Raw genomic sequence first — 23,155 nt, forward strand, 5'->3', positions numbered from 1 at the left:
TAGTTCTGGAGTGCCAGGCGCGGACCTGGGACTTGAAGGAAGTGGAAAGCGGGGAGGTAGCTTAGGAGGATTTGAATTTGACATAGGAGGTGAGTTTGAGTTGCGGTCATGATGCTTATGTTTATGTTTTGATGAATGTTTTGGAGGACTCTCACAGTCAGAGCTACTTGCTACCAATCCCAAAAAGAGAAGGTTGAAAAACAGAAAAAGAAATAATGGAAGGCTAGACTTTGAACTCATTTTCAAAGGCTTTGCAAGAAATAACAAGGGAGGTAAGGGTCTAAGGATACATTGGCTACTGATGCTGCTTGGATATATATAGTGCGCATGGGTAGAACTAAAACTGAATATTCTGGAAAAATGACAACATGTAAAGGTGTTTAGACAATGTACAGCACTGTATTGCATTTCCATATTAGCTTCAAATTTAACGACTACTGCATGTTGGTTTTTTAGACTAGAAGCGACTTTATGTTGAATTACAGTAGGTCCTGTCTCATTTTGAGCTAATTCTTTAATGTAGCTGCAATGAATAGAGGCTCCCTTTGACCAGTTTGTTCAACCAATTTTCAAACTAACGAGTTTTTTTTCGAGTTTTCAAAACTAACCAGTCTAATTCATATGAAAAATGGCGACCCAAACCAAAAAATTATAACAGAATTGGGCGCCCTTTCAAGGGGCGACCCAAACTAAACAAAATTCTAGTAAGGGTCGCCGTTTGAAATGGCGTCCCAAGCGGAGTTCAACTGACGTGGCCGGCCCTGTCACGGGCGGCCACGTGTGCCCTACTATAGTTTAAAACAGCCGCAGCCGAAATAGCAAGAGGGGCAGAAAAACAAAGTGAAGTGCGGCGGGCGGTAGGAGGAAGAGAAGAAAAGAGAGAGGGTAGCCGAAGAGAAGAAAGGGGAGGAGAAGGTCGCCATTTCAAGCTTCATCAACACATTCAAATCCCGATTAACATTAATTTTAAGGTATTTTCTTGATTCTATCTCGAAAATAGTGTATATATATGTATGTATAATGCTTTGATTTTAATTAATTTCTTGTCTTATATTCGGTATTAAATTTTGAAATTTGAAATAGTTTAATAATTTTTAGATTTATGTTTGAAATTAAAGGTACGTTTTAGGATTTCTTTAGGATTTATATTTAGGCTAACTTCATGATTTTAACATTTTGTGGTTGAAAATTAATAAATTAATGTTCGAAAATAGTCATATAGGTGGTAATATAGGAAAACCGAAACTCAAAATATTATTATAATTCGATTTAATATATTAAAAGCATAATTTAAAACGTAAAATAGAAATATTAATATATTTGGAATTAATATTACTATATTAAAATCTAAAGTGAAAAAATTACCAAAAACAATTGGAAAATAATATAGATATATTAATATAATATTCGAATTATTAAATTATAAGCATATATAAATAAATCGAAGAAAAAACATATAACATTTTTGAATTAATATATAGATATAATATTCGAATTAATATATAAATATAATATTAAAATTAATATATTAAAAAAAATTAGATATAATATTCGAATTAAATTTTGAATTAGATATATTAAAAATTAGACAAACATATAATATTCGAATATTCAAAAAATATATTAAAAATTAGAAAATAGAAAATATATTAAATTTTCAATTAGATATATTAAAAATTAGAAATATTAGATATATTAAAATTAGAAAAATTAAAAAATTGAAAATATATTAAATTCACAATTTTATTACTAGCTATGTAATTACAACATTATTAATTAGATACTTACTAAAACTTGAATTATATATATATATATATATATATATATATATATATATATAATTACCTTTTAAATTATACTCCAATATGAGCTTAAATATTTAAATATTACAATCTATAATATTATATTATATCATTACATAATATAATAATATAAAATATAATATCACAAATAATGTATAAGAATAGATAATTAATGATTTAAAAAAAAAATAGGCTAGGGTCGCCCGTGTAAAACAATATCATTATATGATTTTTTATATTAAATCATTATATAATATAATATTATAAAATATAATAATATAAATAATATATAAGAATTTTCCGATTATTGAATTTTTTTTTAAAAAATAAGTCAGGGTCGCCCTTTGGGAGGGCGCCCCATATGGGCATTATGGGTGGCCCTTTGAAAGGGCGCCCCTTACTGGGATTTTGTTTTGGTTTGGGTCGCCATTTTTCGAATGAATTAGACTGGTTGGTTTTGAAAACTCGAAAAAAAACTGTTTGTTTTTGAAAAGTGGTCGAACAAATTAGTTATAAATGAAAGGGAGCCAATGAATAGAGGCATTCCGAATCGCCGGAGCATTGCGAGAATCTCCTAGTTAGCTCTTAAATATAATATAAATTATATAATTCTTTACCCTTCTTCCTATAATTATCTCATTCCTACATGATACATCTTGGACTGTTGGTAATCTTTACAAATCTGTGAAATGTTTTAGGATATGGATAATCACAATTCATCTGATGTATTCAACTTGTTATTTGTACGTTGTTATTAAAATTATTGAAAATAAGAGGGAGTTACAAGGAGTATTTATATGAATCGTATTATATTTTAACATTTTCTTCAACTCGAAAGCATATATTTAGGTCAAAAGTGGATCACAAGCACTCTTTTTTAGGATATAATTAAATTTATCTTTTGTGCTATGATAAACCATGACAATATTAGAAATTGTGGTCGTTGAATACGAGTCTTTATAGGATTGAAGCCATTCATCAAATTACTTTATAGTATTAATATAAGGGGTATGATTTTTCTGTTTTTAATATTATTTGTTTATTAAATTCTTTCAAGTTATTAAATATATTAAATAATAGAAAATAAAGACATCAACACTACATTCTCTCAACACTACATTCTCTATCGAGATTATATATTTAAAAATATATAATTATCGTATCTTTTCATATATTTTACCATTCTAAATAGTAAAAAGTATTAAAATAATATTTTTATTTATTAGAATTAACAACAAAAAATTTGAAACATGTTTTTATCAATGCTTTTATTTACTTGTTTGGCCTCATTCAATCTTTACAAAATGTCAGGAGAGATAGGGGGTGGCAAAATCCGACACGACCCGAAACCGACTCGAAAAAATACGAATTAGGGTCGGAGTTTTTGACTTTCGGGTCGGGTTCGGGTTGGGTTAAAATTTACCCCAAATAATCGGGTCATTTTCGGGTTGACCCGGAATGCCCGAACCCGACCTGCTTATTTTAATATATATGATGCAATTCGAAATTAAAGCCCACTTACAGTTAGGCCCAATCCATAATAGTGTCGATATAAACCCTAGCAGTAAACAGTACTCATTCCGCCTCTTTCATACTAACGCCTCTTTCACAAACCCATCTCCTCTCAACAAAATCAAATAAGATCAAATCGAACCAATTCAATCGCATATTCTCATCAAATCTTCAAAGAATCAAAGGTATACATACAAATATTTTTTCTCTTCGAAGCTTACATCTCAATTGGAAATATTTTTAATCAAATTAATCAAGTATGTTTATGTGTTTTTTGCAGATTAATGGAAAGTGAAAGTGAAAATCAAAACGCGAATGTTGCGGAAGCCGACTTGCCGGAGATTGACCTTCCTCTCGACAAAACCAGATAAGATCAAATCAAATCGCATTTTTGCATCAAATCTTCAAAGAATCAAAGGTATACATACAGATATTTTCTCTCTTCGAAGCATACATCTCAATTGGAAATATTTGTAATCAAACTAATCAAGTATGTTTATGTGTTTATGCAGATTAATGAAAAGTGAAAGTGAAAATCAAAACGCGAATGTTGCTGAAGCTGACCTGCCCGAGATTGACCCTCCTGCTGAAAATCAAAACACTGATGATTATGTTGTAGAAGTCGAGTCAGGTTCGTGTCCGGAAGAAAAAAAACCAGGTACGTCCAACCCAACACGAACCAGACCCATTAAACGAAATTGCCACCCCTAAGGGGAGATACAAAATATTATGGACATAATGAATTTCAATTAGACTATTGTCTTCATACATCCATACTCGTAGCTAAATCAAATCTTAATAGTTTTTCTTATAGTAAACATTGGGACGCGCCCCAAGCAAATCCTAGCCGAGGCTTAGCAGCCTCATCCAAGCTTTATATATATATATATATATATATATATATATATATATATATATATATATATATATATATATATATATATATATATATATATATAGTTCTACTCCAATACATACCAAGCTAAAATACAAACTAAAAACTACTGACTCATCTACATATATATACCTTATATCTACACATACAATCTATATATATCATCACAATCATCCAATATATACTACCAAAGCCGCTACAACCATCAAATAACATCAATATATTTGATCATCAAAAATAGGGAATCATCATATTCTGTCCATATTCTGTTCTCTGTTCTCTTTATTTCACTAATTTCTGAAGTAGTGATCACTAATTTCTAAAGCAGTAATCACTAATTTCTGAAGCGAATATCACTAAAATATATAACAGCGACCAACGAATTTATTAGCAAATTTGCCGACCAGTGGGGCTGAGTGGAGGGGTGGCAGGGTGGTGTTCGGGATCGAGATAGGTGGTTGGATGATGGGTCATGCAAATGGGGTGCGTAGATAGTGTAAAATAGAAGATTCTTAGTTTGTATTTTAAGAATGGTTTGTATTTGATCACTAGCCTATATATATATAGGCTCATGATCAAATAGAAACCACTCTTAAAATAAAAACTAGAAACCAATACAAGTTAGTGATATTCTCAGTACAATTTAGTGATATTCTCTTTAGGATTTAGTGATATGTGTTGTAGGAAATAGTGAAAACTTGTAGAAACTGCCCAGAATTTTCAGATATGTTCCAGAAACTACTTTGAATCTCCAGATCTGTTCACGTTTTCGATTCAGATGGTGGTGACGGTGGTGGAGATGGTGGAGGTGAAGGTGGAGATGGAGGAAGGATGATTGTAGCGGAGGTCTGGGCGGCTTCAAGTATGGGGTTGGAGCTTTGCCGGAATAGTGGCGGCTCCGCCGCGTTTTGAAGTTGGGCCGAGATGGAGAAAGAAGTATGAACGGGGCTGAAGGATAAGGAGTATGAAAGTTTGAAAATAGGATCTAGAATAACCCCTTCAAATTCCTATATATATATATATATATATCCAAGCAAAAGTTCACTGTTCTTTTCTATACCAAACAGAAGTAGAAATGATGGACTAATGAAATTTGTGGAGAAGGATAATTTTCTGTTCATTTTTTATGCAAATCAGGAGAGAGGGTGACACTCATTCTCAAAATTGACAACGCAAGCAAAAAAGAACAAGAAACAAACTCTTCCTGATCGGGATTTCTACATGGAGACAAAAGAGTTGACCCCTAAAAAACCCTAAACCTTCTCAAAAACTGATACGGGGCGGACCATAAGAGGGGCTGGAGTTGGCCCCAGCCCAGGTGGAATTTTGATAGGCCATTAATATTTATATATATGTAAAAGTCCAGCCGGGTGGAAAAAATAAGAACCTGATTAGCCCAATTCATAAATTATCTCAGTTACTACACTCAAAATACATAACTCTTTTACACTGTTATTGGTTGGACTTGTGTAATACAAAATTATATATGTTTTCAATTCTTTTAAGCTATTAAAATTTCTTAAATGTGTGCTCTGTAGACGGGTCTATAATATTTTATATATTTTCTTAGACTTAATATTGATTTGTTTTTTCTAATTTATTTATAAATTTCAAATAACTAATCCTCTCATTATGTTTAATCGTGAGTTGTTGTAATATATATGTATTTGTGTGTATAAGTCATTTAATTATTTTACAGAGAATTATATTTTATTATATAGATAAGTGTGAGCGGATGCCAATTGCTTCCGCTTATTACATTCAAAATGAACATGGACTAAATCAAGTCTAGATACATTATGCAGTTTGTCTCTAGTATATACACGCATATACATATACATCTTCTTCTTTATTTATTTTTTCTTTTAATCTTTCATTCCTCTTATTCTTCTTCTTCTTCTCCTTTTCTTTTTGATCTTTACTGTCATTTCGTCATTTTTCAAAACGACTTATCTCCGGCGAGTTTTGATTTACATTGCTCCGACGACCTTCAATTTTCCGGCGACGGAGGAGGTGAGCCAGAGTAACACTAGTGCAAGAGCTTTGGCAAACATGAATAAACAAGAACTTAGATGATTATTATGTAGATACAATATATACAAATTTATTACGAGTTTATGTATATATACATGATTATACTATATACAACCAATTCCAAATTAATTTTAATTTTTAATTTGAATTTATATATTAATAAGAAGGTCATTAAAATTAGTATCCATACCTGATATTTGATAGGAGCAATTTCTTCATTGTTTAGGAAGAATGTAATGGAAGGTTGTAATGGACGGTTATAGTTACCTGAGAAAATATAACAATTATATAAGTTTAGATTCATTATTATAAGCTCATTGATAAAATCAATATGATATCTTCATATCATGTCAAAATAATTGCAACAATATATTTATATTTTCACTAATATCTTATTTAAGCTAAGAGGCACAATTGACTGTTTTTATTTATCAAGAATTAAAATTGTATTTTCTCTCAAGGAAGGACAAAACCTATTTTAAAAAGGGGTTTTTAAAAACTTTAGTTATTATAAGAATGCACTATTTCTGAATTAATATAAATGTTCATGTACGCATCTTTGAAGATAATACATTAATACATACACAATTACACACACACACACACACAGATATATATATATATATATATATATATATATATATATATATATATATATATATATATATACACATACATACATATATAAACACATACCATAAACTTTGGAAGAGTAAATGGATGGAGAAAAAATAACAAATAATACACACGCATCTATCAAATGGATGATACAATCATTCCAATAAGGATCAATTGATAGAGGAAGAATAACAAATAACCCACACATTTGAATGTTTTTGATAGTGGTGTTAAAACTAAAAAAATAATAAGAGAAAAGTTTATATAACTTTTTTTGAGTAAGAAAAGTTTATATAACTTAATTTAGTGTTTACAATATCATATCCATCACCTATAAAATGGAGTGCTTATATAGATACATAAAAAATTTCTGGAACAAACCTGAAGGTGCTAGGAGGTGGATAAGTGACTGAGAGCCCAACCAACCCAACTACATAATGCACAAGTCAAACTAGGCCCAAAAGTTTGAGGTCCATTACATATTCCACATGATTTAGGCGCATTTTATACTTTTTTTTTAGTTTAGTCCTGTGTGAAAATTAATATTATTACAAACAAATTATTATACTATACTTGTCTTAAAAATAAGTGAATCATAAGTAGTTAATTTTAAATTAATAATTTGTTCACATTTATAATCTTAGTATACTTGTGGCATATACATGGACGAGTTTATTAATTCACAAGTAATTTATAAAAATTTATTACTAAATAATTTTTCAAAACAATATATATGTGTGTACACTTCAAACACTTACTTATAATTCGATAAAAAAGTAGAAATCTTAATTTTGCAAACAAATATTTTTATAAAAATTTTTGATTATAAATATTAATATTTAAATTGATTAATATGTGTATGTGTATGACGTTAGCACGTGCATGTGATAATTCAACAAATAATCCTTCTACATATATTAGGAATAAATATTCGTGATTTACCAATAAATAAATAAAATTTTATCTTTTATCTAATTATATAAAAAATATTAAGTACATAGATACATAAGAAGTTTCTTGAACACACCCGAAGGTGCTAGGAGGTGGGTAAATAACTAAATTAAGCACTCTTATAGAAATTTTTTATGTATCTATATAAGCACTCCATTTTATAGGTGATGGATATGATATTGTAAATACTAAATTAAGTTATATAAACTTTTCTTACTCAAAAAAAGGTTATATAAACTTTTCTCTTATTATTTTTTTAGTTTTAACACCACTATCAAAAACATTCAAATGTGTGGGTTATTTGTTATTCTTCCTCTATCAATTGATCCTTATTGGAATGATTGTATCATCCATTTGATAGATGCGTGTGTATTATTTTTTATTTTTTCTCCATCCATTTACTCTTCCAAAGTTTATGGTATGTGTTTATATATGTATGTATGTATATATATATGTGTGTGTGTGTGTGTGTAATTGTGTATGTATTATTGTATTATCTTCAAAGATGCGTACATGAACATTTATATTAATTCAGAAATAGTGCATTCTTATAATAACTAAAGTTCTTAAAAATCCCTTTTTAAAATGGGTTTTGTCATTTCCTTGAGAGAAAATACAATTTTAATTCTTGATAAATAAAAACAGTCAATTGTGCCTCTTAGCTTAAATAAGATATTAGTGAAAATATAAATATATTGTTGCAATTATTTTGACATGATATGAAGATATCATATTGATTTTATCAATGAGCCTATAATAATGAATCTAAACTTATATAATTGTTATATTTTCTCAGGTAACTATAACCGTCCATTACAACCTTCCATTACATTCTTCCTAAACAATGAAGAAATTGCTCCTATCAAATATCAGGTATGAATACTAATTTTAATGACCTTCTTATTAATATATAAATTCAAATTAAAAATTAAAATTAATTTGGAATTGGTTGTATATAGTATAATCATGTATATATACATAAACTCGTAATAAATTTGTATATATTGTATCTACATAATAATCATCTAAGTTCTTGTTTATTCATGTTTGTCAAAGCTCTTGCACTAGTGTTACTCTGGCTCACCTACTCCGTCGCCGGAAAATTGAAGGTCGTCGGAGCAATGTAAATCAAAACTCGCCGGAGATAAGTCGTTTTGAAAAATGACGAAATGACAGTAAAGATCAAAAAGAAAAGGAGAAGAAGAAGAAGAGGAATGAAAGATTAAAAGAAAAAATAAATAAAGAAGAAGATGTATATGTATATGCCTGTATATACTAGAGACAAGCTGCATAATGTATCTAGACTTGATTTAGTCCATGTTCATTTTGAATGTAATAAGCGGAAGCAATTGGCATCCGCTCACACTTATCTATATAAATATAATATAATATAATTCTCTCTAAAATAATTAAATGACTTATACACACAAATACATATATATTACAACAACTCACGATTAAACATAATGAGAGGATTAGTTATTTGAAATTTATAAATAAATTAGAAAAAACAAATCAATATTAAGTCTAAGAAAATATATAAAATATTATAGACCCGTCTAGAGAGCACACATAAAACACATTTAAGAAATTTTAATAGCTTAAAAGAATTGAAAACATATATAATTTTGTATTACACAAGTCCAACCAATAACAGGGTAAAAGAGTTATGTATTTTGAGTGTAGTAACTGAGACAATTTATGAATTTGGCTAATCAGGTTCTTATTTTTTCCACCCGGCTGGACTTTTACATATATATAAATATTAATGGCCTATCAAAATTCCACATGGGCTGGGGCCAACTCCAGCCCCTCTTATGGTCCGCCCCGTATCAGTTTTTGAGAAGGTTTAGGGTTTTTTAGGGGTCAACTCTTTTGTCTCCATGTAGAAATCCCGATCAGGAAGAGTTTGTTTCTTGTTCTTTTTTGCTTGCGTTGTCAATTTTGAGAATGAGTGTCACCCTCTCTCCTGATTTGCATAAAAAATGAACAGAAAATTATCCTTCCCCACAAATTTCATTAGTCCATCATTTCTACTTCTGTTTGGTATAGAAAAGAACAGTGAACTTTTGCTTGGATATATATATATAGGAATTTGAAGGCGTTATTCTAGATCCTTATAATATATAAATTTTAATAATAAAATTAAAATTAGTTTTGTTGGGAAGTCCCTTTTCCGAGTAACTAGGTAAACACATGTGACATATACTTTTCTATTCTTCATTTTCTATTACATATTATTAATATTTTTTATTTTAATATCATACTTTTTATGATCCATATTTTTAATTTTTAGGTATGCTCTTAAATTATACTACTTATATTAAAATACATAAAAAATTATATAATTTTTTTTAAAAAGTTATGAAAATAATTATATAACATATACAAATAGAATGTAACTAATAAATATAGGACATTGGTAAAATATGTACAGTACACAAAAAATTTAAATAAAAGAACACATAAAAATTACAAAATATTAATAAACACTATACAGTACACAGAAAATTTAACTATAGAACACATAAAAATTAAAAAATATTAATAAATAATATACAGTACATAAAATAATTAAAAAATATAAAAATAATTATATAACACATACAAGTAGAATGTAATTAATAAATACAGGACATTGGTAAAATATGTACAGTACACAGAAAATTTAATTACAGAACACAGAAAAATTACAAAATATTAAAATATAATATACTGTACATAAAATAATTAACAAATATAAAAATAATTATATAACATATACAAGTACAATATAATCAGTAAATACAGGACATTGGTAAAATATATACAGTACACAGAAAATTTAAATAACACAAAAATATTGTGAGCCCAAAAAATTTATGCATCATTAATAAAAATACAGAACACTAAGTACAAGATTCATATCGAGTAACATTCAACAAAAACTACAAAATACAGAACATGTGATTTCCACGTCTGATATATTTTATAGAGTAATTGTTACAAAACACATAAATTCTATATTAAAAAAATGAGGAGTACGTGGGGTTAAACTGAAACAGGACATGTTCTGTTTTTGATCTAACGACGTTAGTGTATAGTTAAGTGTTACCAGGTTACTCAATCAAAAGTTGCCCACTGAACCAATCAAAAGTTGCCCACTGAACCTCCCCCAATATGGTGTGGTTCATTGAGGAACCAATTTTATTTAGTAACTTAGGAACTATAATCTGAGCCTTGCACGTGTCTATAACATAACTATAACTATAGAACACATAAAAATTATATATAAAGCAAGATTGGTTGTAGGCTCATGAAGATGATATATATAAAGCTTGGATGAAGCTGCTAAGCTTGGGCTACGATTGCTTGGAACACGTCATAGTGTTTATTATAAAAAGAAAATTATTAAGATTTGATTTAGCTGTGAGTCCAGTCTCAATGTATGAAGATTATAGCCTAATTTGAATTAATTTTGTCAATGATATTTTTTAGGGAAATTCTATTTTGTATTATTGTACATTTGGCTTTTCCTTTGATACCACATGACCTTTTGAACTTCCATATTGCACCACTGAACTATTGACTTTGTACCGTGTATGCCCTTCCGTCAGAAAAAACGTTAGTAAGCCATTAAAAACAAATATTTTAGTTAAATTAGAAAATAGAAAAGACTAAAATAAAACGTAATACTCCCTCTGTTAGGATATAACAGACGCTTTAGAAAAAATAGGTTGTTATTTTATATTAGTCGTTCTCCTTTTCCAAAAGAGTATTAAAGGTATATATTTATGTTTTACACTTAGTTCTATAAGTCAGTCAACTTCAAAAAACTCAACACTTATTAACATAATAAATAACTTTCACCTACCATCTAACTCTATTACTTTAAAACCATATCTTACTGTAGGTTTATCTACGTCAATATTTTCTTTCTTTTGATCTTTCTTTGTGTACAATGAGTTTTAATGAACAATCTCAAAAACAAAACGAAGGAAAATTGGAAGCAAAGAAGCAAGTTTATATGAATAGAGAAGAAGATTCCAAGACAAATCTGATAGCAAAAGGACTTCACGAAGAGGTAATTATCATGTCAAGATTAAAATGAGCAAACAGAGGAAAAAAGAGGTCCGAGGGGGTGTGCTTGGTGGTGGTCGATTGTTTTGGGAGTTGATTTTGCTGGCTGAAGGCCAGCGCGGCCGCGTTTTTAGTATATAAGCAGCGGCTCAGCCGCTTATCAGCTGATGACGTCGCCGACGCGTTTTGTCACCATTGACTGCTTGGGGTTGAATCAACGAAGGATAAAAAAGGCTGGCTGGCTTCTTGATGGCTGTGGTGGTATCATTGCTGATGGGTTTGACGGAGAACGATGAAATTGACTTGTAGCGGCCCAGCCGCGAGCACGCAGAGGAAGATAGAGTGTTCGGAGTGGGTGGCTAGCTAGCAATTCCGACTGAGGTGTGGTCACGTTTGTGATCAGTTGCAGAGGTCAGAGAAGGAAGTTCCGTGGCGGCGTTAGAAAGTGATGTGGCCAAAGGAATGGAGTTGCGAAATTACGAAGGTAATAGAGAGGGATGATGTGGGTATAAGTGGGTGTGTGTTCATATATGTGTGTACATGTAGTTAGAGTCTGTGTGGGTGTAAAACAAAGGTGGTGGCGGCGTCGGATCGTAGTGGCGGAGGCAGGGGTAGGATTTGAAGGGATAAGAAATATTCTAATTTCCTTCACCCCTTTTTATAACTTTTCTTTTAGGCTGTATTTTTTTTTTATTTAACTTTGCTACTAATGTTTATTTAACAGAATGCTATGTTAAGTACAAAATAAGTAGTTCAGTGGTGCCACACGGAAGTCTAAACGGTCATGTGGTATCAAATAGAAAAGCCAAGAGTACAATGGTACTAAATGGAATTTTCCTATTTTGTATCCCTCTGGACATTTTGTAAAGATTGAATGAGGACAAACAAGGATAATATATATGGAAACATTGATAAAAACATATTTCAAATTTTTTGTTATTATTTCTAATAAATAAAAATATTATTTTAATATTTTTTACTACTTGGAATAGTAAAATATACTAAAAAATATTATAAATTAAGCATTTTTAAGTATATAGTCTCCAAAGAGAATGTATAATTGATGTCATTAATTTCTATTATTTAATGTATTTATAACTTGAAAGAATCTATTAAACAAATAATATTAAAAACAGAAAAATCATAACAACCCCCCCCCACTTATATTTAATACTATAGAGTAATTATATGAATGGCTTCAATTCTAAAAAGAGTCTCATAAATATGTGTAAAATTATTTTATTATATGTCTTTTGTGAGTTCACTTTGATTTTCATGTAGATAGGATCGATATTATAGAAGGATGACGTGAAACCACTTGAAATAAATAGTAAAAAAAAAGTGATGTGAGTGTTATATATTATAAGTAATTTTATACATTATATATACGGATTACCTTACTTTGTAATTATTATGGAGTCAATAGTGTACAAAATTTTTAATTAATCCTTTTCATTTCATTAAGCATACCTGTTGTATTTCTAGACTCTATGAGATATTAGGGTAGTGGGTAAAGAATACTAATTAAATAATATAATATACTTGAGAAATTCCTTTAAATTCTATGATCATTTAAATATAATTATTTAAATATTTTTTAAATTATGATTGTTATGTTGGTTATCTTAGATATATCTTGATTGGTCTCAACATAATTTTCTTTCCTTTCAAAGACCATTTCATAGGTCATTGGAACATAAATTCATTTTTCATGTTCATAATAAATTATAAACATGAGCTCATGTAGGTGAGTCACGGGAGTTGAATTCGAATCTCCCGCTAACCTCAGCTCTAATATCATGTTAAGTGATTATTTCTCCAAGAACCTTACGATGTTAGGTTGAGGTTTATCACAATTATATTATATTCTGACAATTCAACAAGCTATTTGGAAATGTCAAAAGATTTCATCACGTTGTTTGTGACTCCAAAAGCGTTCCAAAAAAAACAGCGAGTCCAAAAATCATATAGATTTTATTACAGATATTTATGAAAATGTTTGTAAGAATATGCTAATATAATATATCTTCAAACTGACAAAACATTTTTAAATTGTTTTTTCTTAAAATTAGTATTTATAATCATTCAAAAATATTTTTAATACCAAATCCTATATATTTTTCGAACTGTGTATTTTTTTTTAGATTTGTTTCAAGATCTTTTAATCTATTACTGAGTAAAAACTATTACACATCAATGTCTGAATATTGCAACAAATTAAATCTGAGATTTGAAGGTTAAGAATCTTGTGATTTGAATTTTATATCTAAATTTTATGTGTATGTACGATTTTCTTTATTCTCTTGAGCTCTTTGATATATTCATACAATATGTTATGATATAATATGATTGTGGTAATTTATCCTCGAGTAAACTTCAAGGTCAAAATTTACACCAATTTCCAAAAAGTTGGTCAGAGTTTCAAATTCTCAGAAAGATGGCCAAATTTTCACTCCACTTTTTGAAAGTGTGGCTCCCGTTAAATGTTACTAACGGAGTAACGGACAGAAGGGTAAAAATGAGTTTCAAATTTTCAAAAAAATGACCAAACTTTAGCCCCTTTTTAGAAGTGTGGCTCCCGTTAGTGACATTTAACGGGAGCCACACTTTTAAAATGCGGAGCTAAATTAGTTTAAGCATCTTTTTGAGAATTTGAAATTTTGACGAATTTTTTAAAAATCGGTGTAAATTTTTGTCACAACTCTAAAGTTTACACTTTATCCTCGCATCATCTTGAAGTTCTAAAAAGAAGGCTTATTACTAACAAGAATTTGGAGATCTAGTTGCTAGAAAAGATTATACCTGAGCCATATAGTTTTCAGAGGGAAAAAAAGATTTAAGAATTGTGATTTCAACTATCAGAAATGAAAAATATATCATTGTATTTGTAATAGTATTATTTTCATCGATCAACAATATTCTCTTATCAAATCAGGACTAAGATATAGTTGGGAGTTCAAGCTAGCCAAATCCTTCTTATTTAATATTTTATTATATTATTTTACATTTCATATTTATGATTCACCAAGTTGTTTAAAACAATTAAGTAAACTATTTCATTAGTGTTATTTTCATTGATCAAGACGTAGATCACAAAAATTAGGAATTCCCTATATGATCGAGTAAAGCTTGGCCAGTTTTCACTATATGATCGAGTAAAGCTGACCATTTTTTTCACTTACCAGGTCATTTTCCTAGTCCCTATGCACTAAATGGGCACCCATTGTAGGTATTCGAACATGTCATGAGTCACAGTTTTAAACTCAGTCAAACATACTCTTGAAAACGTGAATTTTTAATCTCAAATTCGCAACTATCCATTCTTTTTAATCCCCCGTCCATCCCTCATTTAGACAACAATGGGATATCGGTTTACAAAATGTAATTGAAACCATGCAGAGTAAATAACATTTCAGTGTAATTTTTATATAGGAGGTATATATTATTTCACGTTACAATTTACTTAATTTTCAAAAGGAAGCTAAATTTATTATCATTTCAATATATGATCGTGCAATTATTACAAGAAATTCAGGAACTGAAAAATCAGACAAAGTTACAATTTAAACACTGTGGTAGGCTGGTAGCTATTTTGCGGGCACACCGAACAAAAGCCCTCAACTGAAAATAAACAAACGAAATTCTGGGGAAAAATAAAAATAATTTTATGCACACTGGAAGCCTGGTGGAGTTTGAACATCACAGACATTAAGAACCAAGCCGAATGATACAGGAATGTTAGGATTAAATCCCAGAACATTGGCTTTGATAGCTGTGCATAGACAAACAGCTGATTCTGCTTCCACAAGTCCTCCAAATAGTCTGCAACACGGCTTTTTCGGAGCGTTTGCATTTCTTGGACATGCGCCTGATTTTTTGAAATTTGGTAATGTAACGGGAGGACTCACGCGAGGCCCCGGGGAGCTCGCTGTGGAGTGGCTGGAGATGCAGAAGGGGGGTTAGAACCGGGCATTGAAGGGATTTAAAGTTATTGTGAATGGAATGTATGTGCCTTATTATGACTTACCTGCTCATATAACATGTCATTAGAAAATAAGGGTGGCCATGCTTAGTCTGTCTGTCCTAGGAAGAATAGGTTGTATTTTGGCATTATCTGTACATTTGAAATCTTTGAAATACATTACTTGAAATCTTTACCTTGTGCCACTAGAATCGCTTTCAGAACTTCCACAAGACTCGATTCACATTGAAGACTGTCTGGGACGGATCTAGTGAGGAGCGCGGCACACAACAGATATATCTCGACTGCTAAACTACAGTCAGGGAAGATCCAATAACAGATTATTCTTTAATAGTGTATGTGTATCATGCATATTAAATAATAGTTCATGGTAATTTTCCAAGAGATGAATATATTTAGCATAATTTCAATACATATTTATGCAATCATTACAAGTATTTCAATAATTGAAAATTCAGCCAAAGTTACAGTTCAAAAACTGTGGTGCTGTTTGCAGAAAATGCCATAAAACAGAAGATAATGAAAGGGAATTCTGGAAAACAAGAAACAGTAGACTAATCCTTTAGGAACACTGGAAGCCTGGCGGAGTTTGAATGTCACAAACGTTAAGAAGCAAGCCGAGTGATATAGGAATGTTAAGATTAGATCCCAGAACATTAGCTTTAATCGCAGTGCATAGACAAACAGCTGACTCTACCTCCACAAGTCCTCCAAATAGTCTGCAACATGGCTTTTTTGGTGCAGTTCCAGCTCTGACGCCTAGTAGACCACCAAGAACCTTAGTGCATGCCCCAAATCTGATTGCATTTCTGGGGCATGTGCCTGATTTTCGTGAGTTGGGGAATGCAAGCAGGGGACTTACTGGAGGTAGTTCTGGAGTGCCAGGCGCGGACCTGGGACTTAAAGGAAGTGGAAAGCGGGGAGGTAGCTTAGGAGGATTTGAATTTGACATAGGAGGTGAGTTTGAGTTGCGATCATGATGCTTATGTTTATGTTTTGATGAATGTTTTGGAGGACTGTCGCAATCAGAACTACTGACAGCTAGTCCTGTAAAGAGTAGGTTGAGAAACAGAAAAAGTACTAATGGAAGGCTAGACTTTGAACTCATTTTCAAAGGCTTTGCAAGAAATAACAAGAAATGGTAAGGGTTTAAAGGATGAATTGGCTACTGGTGCTGCTTGGATATATATAGTGCGTGGGTAGAGCTAAAACTGAATATTCTGGCAAAATACAACATGTAAAGGTGTTTAGACAATGTACAGCATTGTATTGCATTTACATATTAGCTTCAAATTTAACTACTGCATGTTGGTTTTTTAGACTAGAAGCGACTTTATGTTGGTTTTTTAGACTAGAAGCGACTTTATGTTGAATTACAGCGTATCCAGTCTCATTTTGAGCTAATTCTTAATGTGGCTGAAATGAATAGAGGCATTCCGAATCGCCGGAGCATCTGCGAGAATCTCCTAGTTAGCTCTTAAATATAATATAAATTATATAATTTTTTACCCTTCCTCCTATAATTATCTCATTCCTACATGATACAAGAACTGTTGGTAATCTTTACAAATCTGTGAAATGTTTTAGGATATGGATGATCACAATTCACAAATCTGATGTATTCAACTTGTTATTTGTACGTTGTTATTAAATTTATTGAAAAGAAGAGGGAGTTACAAAGAGTATTTATATGAATCGTATTATATTTTAACACTTTCTTCAACTCGAAAGCATATATTTAGGTCAAAAGTGGATCACAAGCACTCTTTTCTACGACATAAATTTATCTTTTCTGCCATGATAAACCATGACAATATTAGAAATCGTGGTAGTTGAATACGAGTCTTTACAGGATTGAAGTCATTCATCAAATTACTTTATAGTATTAATATAAGAGGTATGATTTTTCTGTTTTTAATATTATTTGTTTACTAGATTCTTTCAAGTTATTAAATATATTAAATAATAGAAAATAAAAACATCAACACTACATTCTCTATCGAGATTATATATTTAGAAATATATAATTATCGTATCTTTTTGTATATTTTACCATTCCAAATAGTAAAAAGTATTAAAATAATATTTTTATGTATTAGAATTAACAACAAAAAATTTGAAATATGTTTTTATCAATGCTTTTATTTCCTTGTTTGGCCTCGTTCAATCTTTACAAAATGTTAGGAGAGATAGGGGTGGCAAAATCCGACACGACCCGAAACCGACTCGAAAAAATACGAATTAGGGCCGGGGAATTTGACTTTCGGGTTGGGTTAAAATTTACCCCAAATAATCGGGTCATTTTCGGGTTGATCTGGAATACCCGAACCCGACCTGCTTATTTTAATATATATATATATATATATATATATATATATATATATATATATATATATATATATATATATATATATATATATATATATATATATATATATATATATATATATAGAGGGAGAGAGTTAGAAAAGTTCTATGGAGACTGAATTTTGTGGAGGATGGAGAGACTTAATCACAGTCATCCATTTCTTACACATCCAAGGGCTCATGTTATTTGTCCTGCACATTCGTTTTATCTCCCTCTCATGTCATGCACTTCTAAATCGGTGAACAACAAGCAGTACTTCTAAATCCCGCATAACATAAAATAATAATTCCATAATATTGTTGTTCAATCACCGAAATCCTAACAAATAAAAATAATAATCGCATACAAAACAAAGATGTAGTTGGATATTGTTATGATTGTCACTGAACTCATTGTCATTGTTCTGCAACGAATTGAATTCGTTGCAAGACAAAATAACACTTAGATATATCACAAATATGCGAGACAAAATATTAATATTACATTACTAGAAATGCTAGACAAGAATAGTGTAAATTATAAAGATAGTTTTGAATTAAAACTAAAACAAGAAATGCTGGATAAGAATATTAATAATACATTACTAGAAATGCAGGACAAGAATATTAATAATACATTACTAGAAATGCAGGACAAGAATAGTGTAAATTATTAATATTATATTACTAGAAATGCAGGACAAAATATATTTAATTATGTCCATTAATTGCCAGAATATTTTAACGGTAGATCTTGTAGTCTCTACAGACTCCAAAGTTTTTGGTCTCCATTGAGCCCAACTCTCTCTCTCTCTCTCTCTCTCTCTATATATATATATATATATATATATATATATATATATATGGGTCAGGTTCCATATAGAACCGCTTAAACTTAGAATCTTAGAACCGCATTAATAGTCATTGAATGAAGGTAACTCAAATGTGTTTTAAATTAGTACGTATTTAAATATACATGTATTCAATTAATGCACATTCTTAATTTTAATGAAACTAACCATATTTGATCATTCTAACAAAAAAATACATTTGATCTTTAATTTATATATCTACACCAATTAAGATTTTATAACACTATTATCTATATATACTGCAACATAACTCCAACATACGAAGAGTTAGAGTGTGTATGTTTGGATTTTATTTATTTATTATTATTTCATGTACTGCAGCGGAATCTCTTGTTTTGTAATATATATTATATGAGTTAGATATGTACTGCAGCAAAATTCCCGTGTTTTATAATATTATATGAGCAAGAAATGTACTGTAGCAGAATCTTGTGTTTTGTAATATTATCTGAGTTCGATATGTACTGGAGCAGAATCTCGTATTTTGTAATGTTATATGTATTGCAACAAAACTCGCGTTTTGTAATATTATATCATTAAAATTGATTGAGAATCACATGTTATTGTAGATTGATTTGCATGCATATATATTAATTAATTATTATTGTAAGTAAGTATATAGTTAATGATTATTATGATTTGTAATAATGATCTATATATAAGATAAAGTATGTTAAATAGCATGTAGTTTTAATTTATATATATATAGCTAGGTAGATCATGACCATTAAATTCACATTCATCTAATGGATGTGTTTGGTCCTAAGTTCTAATATTTATAATATTGGTTCTAATTTGAACCTCACCTTATATATATATATATATATTAATTACAGACTCACAGCCTACGATGATGCGATTCGAAACTATAGCCCACTTATAGTTAGGCCCAATCCATGATAGTGTCGATTTAAACCCTAGTAGTAAACAGTACTCATTCCGCCTCTTTCATACTAACGCCTCTTTCACAAACTCATCTCCTCTCGACAAAATCAGATAAGATCAAATCGAATCAAATTCAATCGCATATTCTCATCAAATCTTCAAGAATCAAAGGTATACATACAAATATTTTCTCTCTTCGAAGCGTACATCTCAATTGGAAATATTTTTAATCAAACTAATCAAGTATATTTATGTGTTTTTTGCAGATTAATGGAAAGTGAAAGTGAAAATCAAAATGCGAATGTTGCTGAAGCTGACTTTCCCGAGATTGACCTTCCAATTGAAAATCAAAACACTGATGATGATGTTGCAGAAGTCAGGTTCGGGTTCAGATGAAAAATATTAATATTACAAAAGATATGTATAAAAAAAAGACTCTTTTTTGAATTGAAGCCATTCATAAAATTACTTATAATATTAATATCAGCGGTATGATTTTTCTGTTTTTAATATTATCTGTTTACTAGATTCTTTCAAGTTATTAAATATATTAAATAATAGAAAATAATAACATCAACTTTACATTCTCTTCTGAGACTACATATTTAAAAATATATAATTATAGTATCATTTCATATTTTACCATTTCAAATTGTAAAAAGTATTAAAATAATATTTTTATTTATTAGAATTAACAACAAAAAATTTGAAATATTTTTCTATCGATGGTTCTATATATATTATCCTTATTTGTCCTCATTCAAAATATTACGGACAGAATGAATTCAAATTAGGCTAGAGTATACATACACTAGGGCTGGACTCACACCTAAATCAAATCTTAATAGTTTTTTTTAGTAAACACTAGAACGCGGCCCAAGCCAATCCTAACCCAAGCTTACTAGCCTCATCCAAGCTTTATATATATACTATCCTCATGAGCCCACAACCGATCTTGCTTTATATATATATATTATCCTCATAAGCCCCCAACTAATCTTTATATATATTATCCTTGGTAACCCAACTTATTTCTTCAAAAATCGTGGAAGAAGAAGTGATGAGTTCAAGGAATTCCAGATCTGGGCAACAGGTATTTAAATTTGTACGGAATTTAAATACCTGTTGCCCAGATCTGGAATTCCTTGAACTCATCGCTTCTTCTTCCACGATTTTTGAAAAAATAAGTTGGCTTATTGAGGATCATATATATATATATATATATATATATATATATATATATATATATATATACTAGCTTATAACCCGTGCAATGCACGGGCGGTTAACATATTTGTTATTTTATTATATATATTTTAAAATTACCTAATTTTATTGTAAAAATAAAATTATGATAGAATAACATGGTTTAATAAATTTTTTACTTAACAGTTGGATAAATTCTTCATAGTTAAGTTCGTCAAATGGCTAATTGAAAATTAGGTCGAACATATATATTTTAATGAGAATGTTAAAATATTTTTTTTTACATGTTATAATTTAAGGTGGCCTATAAACTCAGATATAAACTAACCAATCAACCTTTGATATTTCGTTATTAATAATTAATAATATGGTATAGAACATACGCATGAAACCAAATACCTCCCCATCATACTAACCTAAATTTAATGTTTTGGTTTAATTGATAATAAAAAATATACTATAACATGTTATAAATTCAAGAGCTCCGTGGGTCGAATACCAAACGATTCACCAAACTCAACTAACTGACCAACCAAGTGAATTTTTATTTTTGGCTTTAATAGTGTAATAATATATAGTATATGACAGATTTGTAATATTTCTTTTAATATGAGATCATTAGAGTATTTAAAAATAATGTTATTAATGTATTTTGGTTGAATAATATCACATGTTATTTATTAATAATTATATTTAATGATATTATATTTTTATATATATGGCGCCCGTGTTAATTGTAAAAACTCGGGTTTTTTAGTTAGAAAATCTAAAAAAGATAAAGCGTTTTGATTAAAAAGACAATTACTATGTTGCTCGATATTATTTTAGAAGATTGAGTTTTTTTTATCTAAAAAATATATAAAAGATAATTTATTTTAGTTAAAAAGAATAATTGGTTTTATATATATATATAGATAGGCCCGTACTTCGGCCCAAGTACCGACCGCCCGACCAATATAATAATACTCCCACTATTTTTTATTATTTGACTTTTAGACTTTTGGCACACATCTTTACGTATAAATATGTCGCCCATGTCCGTATTAATTGTAAAAGATTAATTTTTTAGTTGGAAAATTTATAAAAAGATAATATATTTTAGTTAAAAAAGTAATTACCATGTTTCTCAATGTTATTTTAGAAGATTGAGTTTTTTAGTCAAAAATATAAAAAAGTAATATATTTCAATTAAAAGGATTATCTGGTTATATAGATAGGCCCGTACTATGGCCCAAATTAAAAAGAATAATTGGTTATATAGATAGACCCAGAATAATTGGTTATATAGATAGACCCGTATTTTGACCCAAGTACTGACCTACCAAACTTTTAATGTTTCAGTTTTAAAAGGATTATTATTAATTGGTTATATAGATAGCCCGTACTTTGACCCAAATTAAAAAGAATAATTATTTATATAAATAGGCCCAGAATAATTGGTTATATAGATAGGCCCGTATTTTGGCCCAAGTACCGACCGACCGACCAAACTTTTAATGTTTCGGCTTTAATAGTATAGTATAGATATATATATATATATATATATATATATATATATATATTGGTTTGGGGCTTATGTGAATAATATTCATATAAAACAAGATTGGTTGTGGGCTCATGAGGATAATACATGTATAAATCTTGGATGAGGCTGCTAAGTTTGGGTTAGGGTTGGCTTCGTCGCCTCCTAGTATTTACTATAAAAGAAACATATTAAGATTTGATCTAGTTGTGATTCCAGCCGCTGGGATGGTGTGAAAACTATAGCCTAATTTGAATTAGTTCTGTCCATAATATTTTGTATCTCTCTTATATTTTGTAAAGATTGAATGAGGACAAATAAGATTAATATATGTAGAATCATTGATAAAAACATATTTCAAATTTTTTGTTGTTAATTCTAATAAATAAAAATATTGTTTTAATTCTTTTTACTATTTGGAATGGTAAAATATACGAAAAGATACTATAATTAATATTTTTAAATATATAG

At 29.7% G+C, this 23,155-nt stretch overlaps 1 long non-coding RNA gene across 2 annotated transcripts; it reads left to right on the forward strand.

Annotated features, from left to right (window-relative positions):
* Positions 1–830: 830 nt before the first annotated feature.
* LOC135149736 (uncharacterized) lies at positions 831–20,440 on the forward strand. 2 transcript variants are annotated; one of them, XR_010287921.1, is made up of 5 exons: positions 831–971; positions 3,595–3,732; positions 3,827–3,972; positions 8,609–8,685; positions 8,869–10,007. It is a non-coding gene; the product is annotated as an uncharacterized LOC135149736 (long non-coding RNA). The 2 variants fall into 2 exon arrangements; XR_010287920.1 differs by lacking the exons at positions 8,609–8,685; positions 8,869–10,007 and adding an exon at positions 20,223–20,440.
* Positions 20,441–23,155: the final 2,715 nt, after the last annotated feature.

This window comes from Daucus carota, chromosome 9 (assembly GCF_001625215.2).
Source record: "Daucus carota subsp. sativus chromosome 9, DH1 v3.0, whole genome shotgun sequence".
In the NCBI taxonomy this organism is placed as follows: Eukaryota; Viridiplantae; Streptophyta; class Magnoliopsida; order Apiales; family Apiaceae; genus Daucus; species Daucus carota.